Below are 14,546 nucleotides of genomic sequence, written 5' to 3'. Positions count from 1 at the left end.
TTTTTTTGAGATGGAGTCTTGCTCTGTTGCCCAGGCTGGAGTGCAGTGGCACGATCTCGGCTCACTGCAACCTCCACCTCCCGGGTTCACACCATTCTCCTGCCTCGGCCTCCCAGAGTGGATTACAGGCGTAAGCCACTATGCCTAGCGTGTTTTTTTTTTTTTTTTTTTGAGACGGAGTTTTGTTCTTGTTGGCCAGGCTGGAGTGCAGTGGCGCGATCTCGGCACACCACAACCTCTGCCTCCCAGGTTCAAGTGATTCTCCTGCCTCAGCCTCCCAAATAGCTGGGATTACAGGCATGCGCCACCACGCCCGGTTTATTTTGTATTTTTAGTAGAGACGGGTTTCACCATGTTGATCAGGCTGCTCTCGAACTCCCGACCTCAGGTGATCCACGTCCTCACTATAGGCATTTGGAAACTGCAACTTTAAGCAAAACGACATGTAACAAAAACTATTTTTTTCCTTATTAACATTATAATGAAACAACAACCTAATTTGAAGACCTGTTTTACTTTGTTTTGCTTAAAGTCAGTTTCCAAAGATCCACTGATGATGTTAAATGAAAACTTCACATCTTATTTTGTAGAGATGGGGTCTCACTATGATGCCTAGGTTGGTCTCAAACTCCTGGGCTTAAGTGTTCTCCCCCACCTCGGCCTCCCAAAGTGCTAGGATTATAGGCATGAGCCACCTTGCCTGGCCCTGTTTAATTTTTAGTTAATTAATTATTATTTTTTTTTAGAAACAGGGTCTCGCTCTATCACTCAGGCTGGAGTGTAGTGATGCAATCATGGGTGACTGCAGCCTGGAACTCCTGTGCTCAAGCTATCTTCCCGCCTCACCCTCCCAAGTAGCTGGGACTACAGGGGAGCCACCACAGCTGGCTCAGGAAAGGGCGTTCTAAGGAGGAGACATTTAAGCTGAAACCTCGTGAGTGAGAAGGAGCCAGGCATGTGAAGAGGGTTGCAGCAATGTAGAACACGCTGCGCAAAGGCCCTGAGCTGGGAAAGAGCTTGAATTGTTCCCAGCCCTGGAAGAAATCCAGAATGCTGGGCTTGCTGAGCTTTGGTGAGGAAGTCACAGAGGCAGGGTGTCCCAGGCCTTGCTGGGGGAGGTCCTGAGCCCAGGTTGTCGGATAAAATGTAGGGTTCCCAGTAAAATTTTTTTGAGACAGAGTCTCACTCTGTCGCCCAGGCTGGAGTGCAGTGGCGAGATCTCGGCTCGCTGCAACCTCTGCATCCCAGGTTCAAGCGACTCTCCTGCCTCAGCCTCCCAAGCAGCTGGGATTACAGGCGCCCACCACCACGCCTAGCTAATTTTTTGTATTTTTAGTAGAGATGGGGTTTTGTCATGTTGATCAGGCTGGTCTCGAACTCCTGACCTAAGATGATCTGCCCGCCTTGGCTTCCCAAAGTGCTGGGATTACAGCCGTGAGCCACCACACCCAGCCAACTCAAAATTTTAAAAACATTAAATGGTACTTTACATGTAGAGAAGTAGAATAAAACGTAGTTTTTCCCCAATGATGTTCTTTTAGAAGTTTTTTTTTTTTTCTTCTGAGACAGGGTCTCACTCTGTTGCCCAGGCTGGAATGCAGTGGTGCCATCTTGGCTCACTGCACTCCAGCCAGCCTGGGCAACAAGAGCAAGACTCCGTCTCAAAACAAAACAAAACAAAACACAAAAAACAAAAAACAGCACCCCTGCATAGGACAGCTTCGTCTGACGGCACCACCGTCTTCTATGGGGACCGAAAAGAATTAAATTACAAGCTGGGCAACGGTGGCTTACGCCTGTAATCCTAGCACTTTGAAAGGCCAAGGTGGGTGGATCACCTGAGGTCAGGAGTTTGAGACCAGCCTGAACAACATGGTGAAACCCTGTCTCTACTAAAAATACAAAAATTAGCTGGGCGTGGTGGTGGGTGCCTATAATCCCAGCTACTTGGGAGACTGAGGCAGGAGAATCGCCTGAACTGGGATTACAGGCACGCACCACCACGCCCAGCTAATTTTTGTATTTTTAGTGGAGACAGGATCTCACCGTGTTGGCCAGGCTGGTCTCGAACTCCTTCTATACGATCCCACACCAGCATTCCTCAGAACCGTCCAGGTCACCAGAAACACTGTCACAGCCCAGGGGAGCCCAGGGAGACGTGGTGACCAAAGGCGATGTGGGGGCCTGGAGCAGAAAAGGAAATCAGGGGAAGAGCAAGCAAACCTGAATAAACTACCGACTTTGGTTAGTCTAATGTGGCAATATGGGTTTATTCATTGTAATACATGTACCATACTAACATATTTTTATTTTATTTATTTATTTACTTATTTATTTATTTATTTATTTATTTATTTATTTATTTATTTATTTATTTTTGAGACTGAGTCTTGCTCTGTCACCCAGGCTGGAGTGCCGTGGCTTGATCTCAGCTCACTGCAACCTCCGCCTCCTGGGTTCAAGTGATTCTCCTGCCTCAGCCTCCGGAGTAGCTGGGACTACAGGTGCGTGCCACCATACCTAGCTAATTTTTATATTTTTACTAGAGATAGGGTTTCACCATGTTGGTCAGGCTGGTTGAACTCCTGACCTCAGGTGATCCCCCCGCCTTGGCTTCCCAAAGGGCTGGGATGACAGGCGTGAGCCACTGGGCCTGGCCCACGCTAATATGTTAATAATAGGGGAAACTGGGCGTAGGGCGTATAGAAACTCCCTGAACTAGCTTCTCAATTTTTCTTTTTTTCTTTTTTTTTTTTGAGACGGAGTTTTCCCTCTTGTCGCCCAGGCTGCAGTGCAATGGCGCGATCTCGGCTCACCACAACCTCCGCCTCCTGGGTTCAAGCGATTCTCCTGCCTCAGGCTCCCGAGTAACTGGGATTACAGGCATGCGCCTCCACTTCCGGCTAATTTTTGTGTATTTTTAGTAGAGATGGGGTTTCTCCATGTTGGTCAGGCTGGTCTTGAACTCCTGACCTCAGGTGATCCACCCCCCCCCCCTCGGCCTCCCAAAGTGCTGGGATTACAGGCGTGAGCCACCACGCCCGGCCAATTTTTCTATAAATCTAAAACTCTTCTAAAAAATAACATCTATTCTTAAAATTCTATTAGACAAGTCTCATGTCAACTTTCTGTAAAGGACTGACAAAGATTCCTCTAGACTACATTTTTACTTTCTTTTTTTTTTTTTTTGAGATGGAGTTTCGCTCTTGTTGCCCAGTGGAGTGCAATGGCGCGATCTCGGCTCACCGCAACCTCCACCTCCTGGGTTCAAGCGATTCTCCTGCCTCAGCCTCCCAAGTAGCTGGGATTACAGGTGTGAGCACCATGCACCTCCACTCCTGGCTAATATTGTATTTTTAGCAGAGACAGGGTTTCTCCATGTTGCCCAGGCTGGTCTCAAACTCCTGAGCTTGAGCAATCTACCTGCTTCCACCCCCCAAAGTGCTGGGATTACAGGTATGAACCACTGTGTCTAGTCCATATTTACATTTTCAAAAAATATTGAATATTACACACATAGAAAGAAGTGCCCAAGCCATCAGTGTACAACTCAATGAATTTTCCCAAAGGCGACCATTTACCATTGCTCAGACCAAGGAACAGAAGGTAACCAGCACCCCAGAACCCCCTCACTCCCCTTCCTCTGCCTACCCCCTCCTCAGCAGGGGTAACCACGACTGGAACTTGTAAAGCCATGTATTTGTTCTGCTTATTTTTAAACCTTATATAAAGGAATCATAGATGATCTCACACTGCATTTTAATAGACACCACCATTCTCATTCTCCTCTGTAGGGCTTTCAACACTTCTCAAATCTTACAAGTTGTGAGAAAATGGATCATTCTTTTACACTCAACTGTGTCAAACATCCTAAATAATGTTTCCAAACCCAGGAAAGCCAGGGACTGTCTACGATTTGCTGTGGCTTCACCTGTTTGTGTCCAGGTTGCTCACGCCCACCTGTTCACCCTTATGAGAACCCATCACATTAAGAAGATAGAAAACAGCCTGGGTGCAGTGGCTCATACCTGTAATCCTAGCACTTTGAAAAGCTCAGGCCAGGATCACTTGATACCAGGAGTTCAAGACCAGCATGGCCAACATGGCGAAATTCCGTCTCTACTAAAAAAACAAAAATTAGCTGGGCGTGATAGCACATGCCTGGAATCCCAGCTCCTCGGGAGGCTGAGGCAGGAAAATTGCTTGAACCCGGGAGGCGGAGGTTGCATTGAGCAGAGATCGTGCCATTGCAATCCAGCCTGGGCCACAAGAGCGAAACTCTGTCTCAAAATAAATAAATAATAAAAGTTTATCATATTTCATTATTTAGTCATAGCTTATTTAGACAATACTTGTATTGATTTGCCCACAGAGTCACTCTGGGTTGAAACAGAAAGCAGTCAGAAGCAATTCGTTCTCTCTGTTGGCATTAGAGCTAAGAATAAAATAAGTCAATACAGTCACTTCTACAGTATAACAAAATGTTCCCTCTTGATCAGTCATTTTATGACCCAAGGTCACAGCTCTTGCAAAATTTTATCGTAGCTTGACAAACTCTCCATATCAATTCCACATTAGAAGATCTTTCATTTCTTCAATTAAACAACTGGAAATGGATACCATCCATGCTCTCAGATTTATGATGTCGATAAAGCCCATTATGATCACACCCTGCTGTTGAAAAACGGGATGGCAGGGAACTGACAGGCTGTTTTTAGGTCACTGTCTTACACAATACCAACCGCCGATCAGGTTGTTTCAAAGGCTTTCAGCCACCGACTAATAGAAAGAGAGACTGCATACAGCGTTTCATTCATGTTTTGCCAGGCTCCCAAATAAGCAAGATACATTTGTTGTAGCGGTCTCATATTTGTAAGTCTGTGGAAAAACCTGAAAATATTTTTTTTCTTGAAAATTTTTTTGAAAAATGTATTCTTTGTACAATAACTACAAAGAAAAGATGTTAAAATGTCACAACAGTGGCCGGGCGCGGTGGCTCACGCCTGTAATCCCAGCACTTTGGGAGGCCGAGGCGGGCAGATCACGAGGTCAGGAGGTCGAGACCATCCTGGCTAACACGGTGAAACCCCGTCTCTACTAAAAATACAAAAAATTAGCCGGGCGTGGTGGCAGGCGCCTGTATGAGGCAGGAGAATGGCGTGAACCCTGGGGGGTGGAGCCTGCAGTGAGCCGAGATTGCGCCACTGCACTCCAGCCTGGGTGAAAGAGCGAGACTCTGTCTCCTCAACCTCCTGGGCTCAAGCGATCCTCCTACCTCAGCCTCCTGAGTAGCTGGGACTACAGACAAGCTCCACCACACCAGGCTAATTTTTGCAATTTTTTTTTGTAGAGACAGTGTCTCACTCTGTTGCCTAGGTGGAACTCAAGCTCCTGGGCTCAACTGATCCTCCCTCCTCAGCTTTCCAAAGTGCTGGGATTACAGGCGTGAGCCACGGCATTCAGCCCAAATTCACTTCGTTTTTCTTTTTTCTTGAGATGGAGTTTCGCTCTTGTTGCCCAGGCTGGAGTGCAATGGCGTGATCTTGGCTCACTGCAACCTCCACCTCCCGGGTTCTCCTGAGTAGCTGGGACTACAGGCATGCACTGCCACGCCCAGCTAATTTTTGTATTTTTAGTGGAGACGGGGTTTCACCAGGTTGGCCAGGCTGGTCTCCAACTCCTGATCTCAGGTGATCCACCCACGTTGGCCTCCCAAAGTGCTGGGATTACAGGTGTGAGGCACTGCAGCTGGCTCAAATTCACTTTTAAAGTATTATTTTATGTTGGGAAATATTGATAGAGGGTACATGTTGCATTTATAAGTTTTAATATAATTTTTCATTTATTAACTCATTGGACCACCCAGTAAAATGTCATTAGAAGTGAGAATCAGGAATGTTGGATTCAAGGTCTAGTTGCAAGACTCACCACAGGCCATTAACCTCTGAAAAGCCTTTATCTGCTTTGGCGAGTGCTTCCAGAGTTTGCAGCACAAATATATGTTCACGAATATATGTTTGATATGATAGTGTGAGTCCGCTTATTCAGAAGAAAAAGTTGCCCAACTGGATTTAGTTTATCTTCGTCTCAGTGTTCTTTGTTTTAATTTTAAAATATTTGAGTATTAAAGATTGAATTCTATTTGGGATGACGGAAACATTCTGGAAATAGACAATGATGATGGTTATACAACCTTATTAATGTACATAATGGCACTGACTTATGCCCTTAAAAATGGTTTAGGCTGGCCAGGCGCAGTGGCTCGTGCCTGTAATCCCAGCACTTTGGGAGACCGAGGCGGGTGTATCACCTGAGGTCAGGAGTTCGAGACCAGGCCAGCCAACATGGTGAAATCCTGTCTTTACTAAAAATACAAAAAATTAGCCAGGCGTGGTGGTATGTTCTTGTAATCTCAGCTACTAGGGAGGTTGAGGCGGGAGAATCGCTTGAACCTGGAAGGAGGAGGTTGCAGTGAGCCGAGACTGCGCCACTGTACTCCAGCCTGGGCGACAGAGAGAAATTCCGTCTCAAAAAAAGAAAAAAGTTTCAATGGTACATTTTATTATTTTTTATTTTTTTATTTTTTGGTAGCAACAGGGTCTCACTAATGTTTCCCAGGCTGGTCTCAAACTCCTGGGCTCAAGCATGTTAGCATATTTTATCACAATTTAAAAATAAAGGCCAGGTGGCTGGGCATGTTGGCTCACGCCTGTAATCCCAGCACTTTGGGAGGCCGAGGCAGGTGGATCACCTGAGGTCAGGAGTTCAACACCAGCCTGGCCAAGATGGTAAAACCCTATCACTACTAAAAATACAAAAAAATTAGCTGGGCGTGGTGGCGGGCACCTGTAATCCCAGCTACTCAGGAGGCTGAGGCAGAATTGCTTGAACCCAAGAGGTGGAGGTTGCAGTGAGCCAAGATCACACCATTGCACTCCAGCCTGGGCGACAGAGTGAGACTTGGTCTCAAAAAAAAAAAAAAAAAAAGAAAAAAAGAAAGAAATTATCTCTGATCCTTAGATTTTTTGTGAATCAGTGGCCACTTTGCATCCCCATGGGGTTCGTTTTCGTGTTCTATTTCTCCCCCACATCACTACCTTCTCCCAACAGCCACTGCATCTGCCTCCCAGTTGCCAGATAAAATACAGGATGCCGAGGCCAGGCGCAGTGGCTCACGCCTATAATCCCAGAGCTTTGGGAGGCCGATGTGGGAGGATCACTTGAGCCAGGAGTTTGAGACCAGCCTGGGCAACATAGCAATGCCTTATCTCTACTAAAAATAACAATAATAGGCCACTGCAGTGGCTCACACCTGAAATCCCAGCACTTTGGGAGGCCGAGGCAGGCAGATTGCCTGAGCCCAGGAGTTTGAGACTAGCCCAGGCAATATGACAAAACTGTCTGTATAAAAAAATACAAAAATTAGCTGGGTACAGCCGGGCGCAGTGGTTCACACCTGTGATCCCAGCACTCTGGGAGGCCGAGGCGGGCAGATCACCTGAGGTCAGGAGTTTGAGAACGACCTGATCAACATGACAAAACCCCCTTTCTACTAAAAATACAAAAAAAAAATAATAATAACTGAGTGTGGTGGTGCACGCCTGTCATCCCAGCTACTCGGGAGGCTGAGGCACGAGAATCACTTGAACTCAGGCAGCAGAGGTTGCAGTGAGCAGAGATCACACCACTGCACTCCACCCTGGGTGACAAAGCAAGACTCTATCTCAATTAAAAAAACTTAGCCGGGCATGGTGGTGCACGCCTGTAATTTCAGCTACTTGGGAGGCCAAGGTGGGAGGATTACCTGAGCCCAGGGGTTCAAGGCTGCAATGAGCCATGTTCGAGCCACTGCACTCCAGCCTGGACAACAGAATGAGACCCTGTCTCAAAATAAAAAGACATTTTAAAAAAGGAAATGATTTAAGAGAACTAGCAGAGACTATAATTACCTTTTCTCTTGTTTAATTAATAAAGAGATGTCTAGAACATTTTATTGTGGCTAATATTCCCAGACAGAATAAATTCTTTATTTGCCGATAACACAAATACAGGGTCCCAATAGCATCTAATAATTCACAAAGTAATTTTTTCAAGATTAGCACATGTTCCCATGGGAGCTCACGTTGCTTTCATCCACACTGCACACGTCGCAGGCAAGAATTTTATTCACCTGTTTATTCTGCCTCCCAGAAATTCTATTTTGATTATTTAGGAAACGTTACCAAGTAAAATTTTAACCTCAAATGTTGATCAAAGTCACATTACAAAGTTGTATTTGCCTCATGTGCTGGTGAAATAGTTTAACACTTGTCTACACTTCAAACGAGAATTTACAAAGTGAAATGAGAGCACTTGTAATTTAATTTTTTTTTTTTTTTTTGAGACGGAGTCTCACTCTGTCGCCCAGGCTGGAGTGCAATGACTTGATCTCAGCTCACTGCAACCTCAGCCTCCCGGGTTCAAGAGATTCTCCTGCCTCAGCCTCCCGTGTAGCTGGGACTACTACATACTGAGGAAGATTTTCTGGTTTTTAAGAAAAAATTGGCTGGGCGTGGTGGCTCACGCCTGTAATCCCAGCACTTTGAGAGGCCAAGGCAGGCGGATCATGAGATCAAGAGATCGAGACCATTCTGGCCAACATGGTGAAACCCTGTCTCTACTAAAAATCCCAGCTACTTGGGAGGCTGAGGTAGGAGAATGGCGTGAACCCAGGAGGTGGAGGTTGCAGTGAGCTGAGATCGCACCATTGCACTCCAGCCTGGCGACAGAGCGAGACTCTGTCTCAAAAAAAAAGAAAGAAACAATTAAGATGCCTCCTGAAAAAAAGAAGAAAAAGGTGGAGAAAAATAAATTTTTTTTTTTTTAAGACAGGATGTTGCTGTGTGGCCCAGGCTGGAGTGCAGTGGTGCGATCACGGCTTGCTGCAACCTTGAACTGCTGGGCTCTGGGGATCCTCCCACTGTGGCCTCCCAAAGTGCTGGGATTACAGACACACACACCACACCCAGCGAATTTTTTGATTTTGTGGAGACGGTGTTTTGCCATGCTGCCAAGGCTGGTCTCGAACTCCTGGGATCAAGCGATCTTCCCGCCTCGGCCTCCCACAGTGCTGGGATTACAGCAGTGTCATGCCTGGCGAAAATGTGATGTTAAAAGTGTTAGAAACCAATACAAGGGAAAGAATTTCCCACTTTTTGAGCTGTGGGTGTCCCTTGAGTGGAAGGAGGACACCCATAGAACGCTGCTGTGGCCATGAGTCCTCTGGGGCCATTTGCATGTGAGCCCCAAGAAGGAAGGTGGTGGGAGGAATGGACACACCAAGGAAGCTGGTCTGTTAACAGTGACTATTCTCTGCTTCTTTTGTTTTATTCCCTGCTTAATTCAGGGAAAATATGAACTGAAAGAGGGGAATGAATGGTAAAGCCAGTTCAGCAGGTGCAGTCTTATGCAAGCCATGTTAGTAACAGTTATCCACAGAATGTAGCCTTTCATATTTTCCCATCCATTATTTCAGAGTATGCTAAATTTGACCTTTATGAGCTTTTTTTTTTTTTTTGAGATGGAGTCTCGCTCTGTCGCCCAGGCTGGAGTGCAGTGGCGCAATCTCGGCTCACTGCAAGCTCCGCCTCCCGGGTTCACGCCATTCTCCCGCCTCAGCCTCTCGGAGTAGCTGGGACTACAGGCGCCCGCCAACACGCCTGGCTAATTTTTTGTATTTTTAGTAGAGATGGGGTTTCACCGTGGTCTCGATCTCCTGACCTCGTGATCCGCCTGCCTCGGCCTCCCAAAGTGCTGGGATTACAAGCGTGAGCCACCGCGCCCGGCAGCAGGTGCAGTCTTATGCAAGCCATGTTAGTAACAGTTATCCACAGAATGTAGCCTTTCATATTTTCCCATCCATTATTTGAGAGTATGCTAAATTTGACCTTTATGAGCTTTTTTTTTTTTTTTTGGGATGGAGTCTCGCTCTGTCGCCCAGGCTGGAGTGCAGTGGCGCAATCTCGGCTCACTGCAAGCTCCGCCTCCCGGGTTCACGCCATTCTCCTGCCTCAGCCTCCCGAGTAGCTGGGACTACAGGCGCCTGCCACGGCGCCCGGCTAATTTTTTGTATTTTTAGTAGAGACGGGGTTTCACCGTGTTAGCCAGGATGGTCTCGATCTCCTGACCTCGTGATCCGCTCGTCTCGGCCTCCCAAAGTGCTGGGATTACAGGCGTGAGCCACTGCGCCCGGCCTCTTTATGAGCTTTTTAAGGGAGTCATGTTTATCTACATCTTACACGTTGTTTTAAGGTTCTAAAGAAGTAACTTCTAAGATCTTACAGCAAATTATTATTATTATTATTTTATTTATATTTATTTTTTTGAGATGGAGTTTCGCTCTTGTGGCCCAGGCTGGAGTGCAATGGTGTGATCTCAGCTCGTTGCAACCTGCGCCTCCCAGGTTCAAGCGATTCTCCTGCCTCAGCCTCCTGAGTAACTGGGATTACAGACGTGGGCCACCACGCCCGGCTAATTTTGTATTTTTAGCAGAGATGGAGTTTCGCCATGTTGGTCAGGCTGGTCTCAAACTCCTGACCTCAGGTGATCTGCTCACCTTGGCCCTCCAAAGTGCTGAGATTACAGGCTCGAGCCACTGTGCCTGGCCAAATTATTATTACTGTTATTTTTTCAGACAGGGCCTTGCTCTGTCACCCAGGCTGGAGTTCAGTGGTGCGATCACAGCTCACTGCAGCCTCAACCTCCCCAGCTCAAGTGATCTTCCCACCTCAGCCTCCAGAGTAGCTGGGACTACAGGCGTGCACCACCACGACTGGCTAATTTTTTTTTTTGTAGAGATGGGCTGCGGGGGGGGGTCTCACTGGGTCGCCCAGGCTGGTCTCGAACTCCTGGGCTCAAGTCTTGGCCTCCCAAAGTACTGGGATTATAGACATGAACCACCACACCCAGCTGATCATACAGCAAATTAAATTACAGGCTAAAACTAGCAGCAAGCGCTACGGTACCAATCTGCCGGTCTCCCTGTCATAGCATGCAGCAACCTAGATATGCCCTATTAAGTGAATTTAATGCCCTCTCCCCTTTTTTTGCAGCTTTGTTACATATCAGACGCGGATATTACTTAACGAGTATTGAATGATCCACTCAGTAAACACCAGCTACGCAGGAGGTGCCACCTTAGCAATGGGAGCTTCAGTCTAGGAGGAGAGTGGGACGTATAAGCAAATAAATACATCACGTTTCCCGCAGGGCACACATTTCGTGTTCGTCTTCGTCCCACTGGATCTGTCCAAACTTTTCATTTGACAGATAAGGAAATGAAGTTCAGACGCTTGAGTGACACAGCTAATTAGTGGCAAGGCTGAGACTTTTGACCAGACAGCCTGACTTTCAGTTTCTACAATGCATGTTAACTCCTCCTAAACCCCATTTATTTTCTGATTTCAGACAACTGCGCAATAACACTGTTAAGATAAAAGCGCTCTGATTAATGCACACTGAAATTAAGCAGGTTGAGAAATATCTATTGTCCTTTTCTCAGAGTGATAATTTTAAAAATTGAAATCGGTCTTTTGTGGTTTTCTCTTGCTTCCTTAAACATTTGCAAAATATGAGAACAATATAAATAGGCTGTCAAGCTCTGAGCAAACCCTTAACCATGTAAATAAGCCCCATGAAGAACAAAGCCTGGCCGGGAGTGGTTTGGGAGACAGGTGGGAGGATCGCTTCAGCCCAGGAGTTCGAGACCAGCCTGGGGAACCTAGGGAGAGCCTGTCTCTACAAAAAATACAATAAATTAGCTGGGTGTGGTGGGGGCATGCCCGTAGGCCCAGCTACTCGGGAGGCTGACGTGGGAGGATCGCTTGAGCCTGGGAGGTTCTGGTTGCAGTGAGCCGTGATTACATCACTGGACTCCAGCCTGGGTGACAGAGCAAGAACCCTGTAATAGACAGCATTGGAGGTTTCCGCCTAGGGAAAGCTGTGGTGCAGCCCGGAGAAGCGTCATGTGGTAAGATTCATCCCTCTGAGGGCATGAGATGGGCTGGGGCAGGGGAGATGAGAGCCCCTGCAGCGTGCTGCTCCATCCCCCGACAACACTGCCAGAGCCCCGGAAGAGTGGCGGCAACAGATGTGGAGAGACAAGGGCAGGTGCTAAGGAAAAACAGAACCTGGTGCCTGATGATGAAAGCGGAGGAGAAGGGAAGATTCAAAACTGCCTTTGAGGTGCTGAGCTTCAGCTACCAGGTGTTTTCCATAGAATTGGAAGGTGCTGAGCTGGCTTGGGGTGAGCTTAGGAGCTGAACTTTAGATACTTGGCAATGCTGCAGATGGCTGGCAAGGTGGAGGTGGAACAGCTCCGTCAGAGATGTTGTTAACGGCCATGGAGGTGGCGAAGGTAAGCTGCAATGATTTAGGAGGGTTTAAAAAATTATATATGTTTATGGCCAAACGCGGTGGCTCATGCCTGTAATCCCAGAACTTTGGGAGGCTTAGGAGGGCAGATCATTTGAGATCAGGAGTTCAGGAGCAGCCTGGCTAACGTGGTGAAACCCCATCTCTGCTAAAAATACAAAAATTAGCTGGGTGTGGTGGCGCGCACCTACAATCCCAGCTACTTGGAAGGCCAAGACAGGAGAATCGCTGGAACCCGGGAGGTGGAGGTTGCAGTGAGCCAGGATTGTGCCACTGCACTACAGCCTTTGTGACAGAGCGAGACTCTATCTCAAAAAAAAATTTGTGTGTGTGTGTTTAATATAAATGGTGCTGAAATATGGCCATGACAGCACTCCCAAGACATGGGCCCTTCCTTCTGTTGTCACCTCAGTAAATTTCCTGTGGGATAGGCTTCCAGAGGTCAAAGCCTGTGCCTTGTGTTCTCATGCCCTCTTCTGCTCCCTCTAGTACAGGGTGCCAGACATGCAGCACGCAGGAACCACTCCGGGTCCCTGGGCACGGACTACAGACGGTGAGTTATTTCAAGCCCAGCGCGTTACTCACTTCAGCTTAGCACCTCTCACCTTGTCCTGAGGCTTTCAGTTGCAGTTTCAATTCACCGTTCAACCTTCTTAAAAAATTTTTAAATTTTTATTTATTTATTTATTTATTTTTTGAGACGGAGTCTTAAAGAGCTTAGGAGCTGAGCTTTACATACTTGGCAATGCTGCAAATGGCTGGAGTGCAGTGGCACGATCTGGGCTCACTGCACCCTCCACCTCCCGGGTTCAAGCAATTCTCCTGCTTCAGCCTCTCAGGTAACTGGGATTACAGTCACCCGCCACCACAATATATTTTTGCGTTTTCAGTAGAGACAGGGTTTCGCCATGTTGCCCAGGTTGGTATCAAACTCCTGACCTCAGGTGATCCGCCCACATTGGCCTCCCAAAGTGCTGGGATTATAGGTGTGAGCCACCACGCCTGGCCTCCAATAGCTCTTAAATTGCTTCTTTTTGGCCCTAAACCCGATTTCCACATCTAGTTCTTCCAGTCCCTTTTGCAGGTTACCTCACTCCTCTTCTCAAGATAAACTTCTGCAAAAGTTTACAAAAATATCTGTAAATGTTAGTGTATCTACAACCTATTTATTTATTTATTATTATTTTTTTTTCTGAGATGGAGTTTCACTCTTGTTGCCCAGGCTGCAGTGCAATGGCACAATCTCGGCTCACTGAAACCTCTGCCTCTCAGGTTCAAGTGATTCTCCTGCCTCAGCCTCCCAAGTAGCTGGGATTACAGGCACGTGCCACCATGACGGCTAATTTTTGTATTTTTAGTAGAGATGGGGTTTTACCATCTTGGCCAGGCTGGTCTCAAACTCCTGACCTCAGGTGATCCACCCACCTCAGTGTCTCAAAGTGCTAGGATTACAGGGGTGAGCCACCGCGCCTGGCCTACAATCTATTTAAAACATGATTAGGCCAGGCACAGTGGTTCATGCCTATAATCCCAGTGATTTGGGAGGCTGAGGCAGGAAGATTGCTTGAGTCCAGGAGTTCAAGACTGGCCTGGGCAATATAGCAAGACCCCATCTCTACAAAAAATACAAAACTTAGCTGGCATGGTGGTGTGCACCTGTGGTCCCATGGGAGGTTGAGGTGGGAGGATCACCTGAGCCCAGGAGGTCGAGGCTGCAGTGAGCTTTGATCACGCCACTGCACTCCAGCCTGGGCGACAGAGTGAGACCCTGTTTCGGGAGAAAAAAAAAAAAAAAAAGATGATTAGTCCTTTGATGGAGTGAGGAGTGGGGGTGAGACTATGCCAGTAATTGATCTATTAGTATTTCAGCTCCTGGGAGGAAGACTGTAGTCACGGGATGAATGTTGGAAAAGTTATAGTTTTGTTAAATAAATAAAAGCTTATCTTATAATTCATTAAAATAACCGTCAATTTTTTCCTACTGATTAGAACGTGTAAAGTTTATGACTATATATTTTGCCAGTCACTCCTTTGTGACAGCTCCTAGATGTTTTGACAGCTGGCATGCTCTGGGGAGCTGACCATGTAGTCAACTACCATTTCTTTAGCCAGACATGTGAGCTATTTCAGCGCTG

This window comes from Hylobates moloch, unplaced genomic scaffold (genome assembly GCF_009828535.3).
Source record: "Hylobates moloch isolate HMO894 unplaced genomic scaffold, HMol_V3 SCAFFOLD_23, whole genome shotgun sequence".
NCBI lineage: Eukaryota > Metazoa > Chordata > Mammalia > Primates > Hylobatidae > Hylobates > Hylobates moloch.
This window is presented reverse-complemented; position numbering follows the sequence as displayed.